Source organism: Aegilops tauschii, chromosome 6 (genome assembly GCF_002575655.3).
Source record: "Aegilops tauschii subsp. strangulata cultivar AL8/78 chromosome 6, Aet v6.0, whole genome shotgun sequence".
Classification (NCBI taxonomy): Eukaryota; Viridiplantae; Streptophyta; class Magnoliopsida; order Poales; family Poaceae; genus Aegilops; species Aegilops tauschii.
The window spans coordinates 443,501,794-443,508,481 of NC_053040.3; positions in this window are offsets into that span (position 1 = coordinate 443,501,794).

The window sequence follows — 6,688 nt, forward strand, 5'->3', positions numbered from 1 at the left end:
CAGTTATGGAAGTTGGATATCTTCTAAAATGTATTCTTGTGGTTCTTATTTTCTTTGGTCTTGCTTTTCTAGTCAAAATTTTGGTGATGTATTTCCATGTACCAAAAAATCAATGATGAAAAAAAGATATGTGTTTGCAAAGAAAAATGTACGCGGTCGGGACACGGTCGCGCTTTCGGCGCACGACCACCGCATCCGAGAAATGGCCCGGACACGACCCCATTGCCATACCCAAACGGACAGAATCCGGGCAAAACAGAGGTCCGTTTGGGGTCGTGCGTTGGAGTTGGCCTTACAAGTGCGACCGCAGTTGAGGAAACCGACTATCGGCAAACCCCCACCTCGCCCGCCGCACGATGGCTGAGTTAGAGAAACGACTAGGTTGAAGAGATTGCTGTAGCACGAACTCCAAGAAATATGGTGTCATATGGAAATCGTGCTGGTGGTGTGTGCCGTACTCCTGGACATGAATGCTTGTTTTGGCCCATGCCACCCTACTACTCCTAGTACTACTTATAGTAGTAGTATCGAGGATTCGAGGTGATGGTTACGTACAGCGAACACATTAACATATGGCCCACCTCACACTGTGGCCAAATTTCCTGGAGTCTGTGCTAGGTTAAAAAGTGTTCTTTGTGAGGATGGGTGGCTGGTCTCAAGTTTAAAAATTGTTGTATTACGTACGTAGACGTAGAGATAGTGCAGCATGTGAAGCTAGTACAAATAGTGTACTATTTTTGATTGGCCTCATCCGATAACCTGTTGCAATGCACGTACAATTATGTATTCGGAAAATATATTTTTGCCTCGTCGCAGCACCCACTCAGAGAAGCGACTCGATAGCCATTCATAAATTTAGTAAGTTTATCACAGGCATATCATTTTATTACATAGAACAGGTCATCAACCCACAACAAAAATGAGGATAGATTATAAATACTAAAGTTTTCATCACACAACAAATAACAAGCAATGAAATGAACTTCAACTCAACCAATCCTCGGCGTTGGAAACGCTTGCTTTGAACCACAAGTGATTCTCTGGGAAGGGCCAGCTATTGTAAATCTCGAGGCCAACGCAAGACTTACATCTAGGCTGAAGCGGCCTACTATATCACGACCAGGGTAGGTAACCACCGAAATGTCCGACGTATAGATACAGTTGCTTCTCATAAATGGTAGTGACGTTGTGTCAATAGCAGCTAGATCGGCTTTCACCATCATTGGATAATTTTGTCCAAGGAAGAGCGAGTTTACTCCAAGAGTACTAATAAATAACTTTGATGTGTCCCGTCAACTCGCAGAACGACGAGAAGCTTGCTTACTACGCCTTCTCCCTCGCCAACGCGTGCGCGGTGTCTCGCAGCACGAGGAGAAACTTTTTCTTACAAGCGGTGGACGTGCAGCAGTTCATTTGGTGTCAGATTGCCAGAAGTACTACTGTAGTACCATCATTATTGTTCGACTTCCGGAAGAGGAGAAGAGCCAAGCGCAAGGTCACGTACTAACCTAGTACAGTACTACTATAGCCAAAGCTGGTCCACCTTTTTAGAGCATGGTTAATAAATATAGGCGGCACTTGCAGCAGCACATCATTTAGAGCAAGTACTCTCTTCGTAGGAACAAAGGAAGTGAAACAAAAGTTGGAGTGGATGCTAGATTGCCAATTAAAAGATGATTACATAGGAAAAAAATCCTATAGCATTCTATCCTATGAATCAAACGACCAATGTAGGAAAATTATGAGGGGGTCTCTCCAACAGTGTTCCTGGGCTCGCACCTAACATCACGGTGGTCGACCTTGGAGTCATTCATCTGGTACACGTGGCATCTCAGATCTGGACACGAGGTGACGCGACCTCTCACTTCCTCCGCCATTTGAAGCGGCGCGCTGGTGGAGGGCTAGCATAGTCCAATATTAGGTTGGCTCTATGTGATGTGGCAACTTCATATACTAACCGGATGCTGGCTATACTACTACGGTACTCACACTCCAAGAAGTGACTCGAAAACCATTCATAAATTGAGTCTATGACATGCATTCGCAACTGAAATGTACCATTCATTAAATACAACAAGTCATCAACACACAACGACAACGAGGATACATGTTGGATTATAGATTATTTCCAACAAAACATTCTAGCAAATACTAAAGTTTTCATCACACAACAAATAACAAGCAATGAAATGAACTTCAACTCAACCAATCCTCGGCGTTGGAAACGCTTGCTTTGAACCATAGGTGCTCTGGGAAGGGCCAGCTATTGTCAATATCGAGAGCAACGCAAGACTGATCATCTAGGCTGAAGCGGCATATATCAGGACCAGGGTAGGGAACCACCGAAATGTCCGAGGTATAGATACAGTTGCTTCTCATAAATGGTCGTAACGTTGTGTCAACAACAGCTGGATCGCCTTTCACCATCATTGGATAGTTTGGTCCAAGGAAGAGCGAGTTTTTCCAAGACTATCAATACTGAACCAGGGAGAAGGTGTTTGCGCTAGCACACTAGTATCCGTCCTGAATACCATGCAACGGGTGTTGGAATAGGTCAGGAGAGGGCGACCATGGGAGACAACACCTGCTTCCTCAGTAGTACCAGTCTGAGTGCACTATATACAGACAAGAAGAGGTGATCCATCGGAATTAGTTGCCAGGCGCCACTGAGTATATAAGTTCTGCTCCTCCTCATGCTCGTGATCATGACCATCATCATTGAAGGAAATATGCCCTAGAGGCAATAATAAAGTTATTATTTATTTCCTTATATCATTATAAATGTTTATTATTCATGCTAGAATTGTATTAACCGGAAACATAATACATGTGTGAATACATAGACAAACAGAGTGTCACTAGTATGCCTCTACTTGACTAGCTCGTTGATCAAAGATGGTTATGTTTCCTAGCCATAGACATGAGTTGTCATTTGATTAACGGGATCACATCATTAGGAGAATGATGTGATTGACCTGACCCATTCCGTTAGCTTAGCACTCGATCGTTTAGTATGTTGCTATTGCTTTCTTCATGACTTATACATGTTCCTATGACTATGAGATTATGCAACTCCCGTTTATCGGAGGAACACTTTGTGTGCTACCAAACGTCACAACGTAACTGGGTGATTATAAAGGTGCTCTACAGGTGTCTCCAAAGGTACTTGTTGGGTTGGCGTATTTCGAGATTAGGATTTGTCACTCCGATTGTCGGAAAGGTATCTCTGGGCCCACTCAGTAATACACATCACTATAAGCCTTGCAAGCATTGTAACTAATGAGTTAGTTGCGGGATGATGTATTACGGAACGAGTAAAGAGACTTGCCGGTAACAAGATTAAACTAGGTATCGAGATACCGACGATCGAATCTCGGGCAAGTAACATACCGATGACAAAGGGAACAATGTATGTTGTTATGCGGTCTGACCGATAAAGATCTTCGTAGAATATGTGGGAGCGAATATGAGCATCCAGGTTCCGCTATTGGTTATTGACCGGAGAGGTGTCCCGGTCATGTCTACATAGTTCTCGAACCCGTAGGGTCCGCACGCTTAACGTTACGATGACAGTTATATTATGAGTTTATATGTTTTGATGTACCGAAGGTTGTTCGGAGTCCCGGATGTGATCACGGACATGACGAGGAGTCTCGAAATGGTTGAGACATAAAGATTGATATATTGGAAGCCTATGTTTGGATATCGGAAGTGTTCCGGGTGAAATCGGGATTTTTCCGGAGTACCGGGAGGTTACCGGAACCCCCCGGTAACTTAATGGGCCTTAGTGGGCCTAGGTGGAAGAGAGGAGAGGAGGCCAGGGCAGGGCCGCACGCCCCTCCCCCCGCCCAGTCCGAATAGGACAAGGAGAGGGGGGCGGCGCCCCCCTTCCTTCCTCCCCTCCACCTCTTCCCCCTCTCTCTCCTAGTCCAACATGGAAAAGGGGAAGAGTCCTACTCCCAGTAGGAGTAGGACTCCTCCTGGCGCACCTCTCCCCTTGGCCGGCCGAACCCCCCCTTGCTCCTTTATATACGGGGGCAGGGAGGCACCTCTAAACACACAATTGATCATTGATCTCTTAGCCGTGTGCGGTGCCCCTCTCCACCATATTACACCTCGATAATATCGTAACGGTGCTTAGGCGAAGCCCTGCGTAGGTAGAACATCATCATTGTCAACAAACCGTTGTGCTGACGAAACTCTCCCTCAACACTCGGCTAGATCGTAGTTCGAGGGACGTCATCGAGCTGAACGTGTGCTGAACTCAGAGGTGCCGTGCGTTCGGTACTTGATCGGTCGGATCGTGAAGACGTACGACTACATCAACCGCGTTGTGTTAACGCTTCCGCTTTCGGTCTACGAGGGTACGTGGACAACACTCTCCCCTCTCGTTGCTATGCATCACCATGATCTTGCATGTGCGTAGAATTTTTTTGAAATTACTACGTTCCCCAACAGTGGCATCCGAGCCTGGTTTTATGCGTTGATGTTATATGCACGAGTAGAACACAAGTGAGTTGTGGGTGATATAAGTCATACTTCTTACCAGCATGTCATATTTTGGTTCAACGGTATTGTGAGATGAAGCGGCCCGGACGCGAGACTGGTTTCACCGTTGCGAGCACTCGTTGCTTAAAGGTGACTGGCGGGTGTCTGTCTGTCTCACTTTAGTTGAACCGAGTGTGGCTACGCCCGGTCCTTGCGAAGGTTGAAACAGCACCAACTTGACAAACTATCGTTGTGGTTTTGATGCGTAGGTAAGAACGGTTCTTGCTAAGCCCGTAGCAGCAACGTAAAACCTTCAACAACAAAGTAGAGGACGTCTAACTTGTTTTTGCAGGGCATGTTGTGATGTGATATGGTCAAGACATGATGCTATATTTTATTGTATGAGATGATCATGTTTTGTAACCGAGTTATTGGCAACTGGCAGGAGCCATATGGTTGTCGCTTTATTGTATGCAATGCAATCGCCATGTAATTGTTTTACTTTATCACTAAGCGGTAGCGATAGTCGTAAAAGCAATTGTTGGCGAGACGACAACGATGCTACGATGGAGATCAAGGTGTCGCGCCAGTGACAATGGTGATCATGACGGTGCTTCGGAGATGGAGATCACAAGCACAAGATGATGATGGCCATATCATATCACTTATATTGATTGCATGTGATGTTTATCTTTTATGCATCTTATCTTGCTTTGATTGACGGCAACATTATAAGATCATCTCTCACTATAATTTCAAGATAAAAGTGTTCTCCCTGAGTATGCACCGTTGCTAAAGTTTGTCGTGCCCAGACACCACGTGATGATCGGGTGTGATAAGCTCTACGTCCATCTACAACGGGTGCAAGCCAGTTTTGCACACGCAGAATACTCAGGTTAAACTTGACGAGCCTAGCATATGTAGATATGGCCTCGGAACACTGAGACCGAAAGGTCGAGCGTGAATCATATAGTAGATATGGTCAACATAGTGATGTTCACCATTGAAAACTACTCCATTTCACGTGATGATCGGTTATGGTTTAGTTGATTTGGATCACGTAATCACTTAGATGATTAGAGGGATGTCTATCTAAGTGGGAGTTCTTAAGTAATATGATTAATAGAACTTAAATTTATCATGAACTTAGTACCTGATAGTATCTTGCTTGTCTATGTTAATTGTAGATAGATGGCCCGTGCTGTTGTTCCGTTGAATTTTAATGCGTTCCTTGAGAAAGCAAAGTTGAAAGATGATGGTAGAAATTACACGGACTGGGTCCGTAACTTGAGGATTATCCTCATTGCTGCACAGAAGAATTACGTCCTGGAAGCACCGCTGGGTGCCAGGCCTGCTGCAGGAGCAACACCAGATGTTATGAACGTCTGGCAGAGCAAAGCTCATGACTACTCGATAGTTCAGTGTGCCATGCTTTACGGCTTAGAACCGGGTCTTCAACGACATTTTGAACGTCATGGAGCATATGAGATGTTCCAGGAGTTGAAGTTAATATTTCAAGCAAATGCCCGGATTGAGAGATATGAAGTCTCCAATAAGTTCTATAGCTGCAAGATGGAAGAGAATAGTTCTGCCAGTGAGCATATACTCAAAATGTCTGGGTATAACAATCACTTGATTCAACTGGGAGTTAATCTTTCGGATGATAGCGTCATTGACAGAATTCTTCAATCACTGCCACCAAGCTACAAGAGCTTCGTGATGAACTATAACATGCAAGGGATGGATAAGACGATTCCCGAGCTCTTCGCAATGCTAAAGGCTGCGGAGGTAGAAATCAAAAAGGAGCATCAAGTGTTGATGGTCAATAGGACCACTAGTTTCAAGAAAAAGGGCAAAGGGAAGAAGAAGGGGAACTTCAAGAAGAACAGCAAGCAACTTGTTGTTCAGGAGAAGAAACCCAAGTCTGGACCTAAGCCTTACACTGAGTGCTTCTACTTCAAGCAGACTGGTCACTTGAAGCGGAACTGCCCCAAGTATTTGGCGGATAAGAAGGATGGCAAGGTGAACAAAGGTATATGTGATATACATGTTATTGATGTGTACCTTACCAGAGCTCGCAGTAGCACCTGGGTATTTGATACTGGTTCTGTTGCTAATATTTGCAACTCGAAACAGGGACTATGGATTAAGCGAACACTGTCCAAGGACGAGGTGACGATGCGCGTGGGAAACGGTTCCA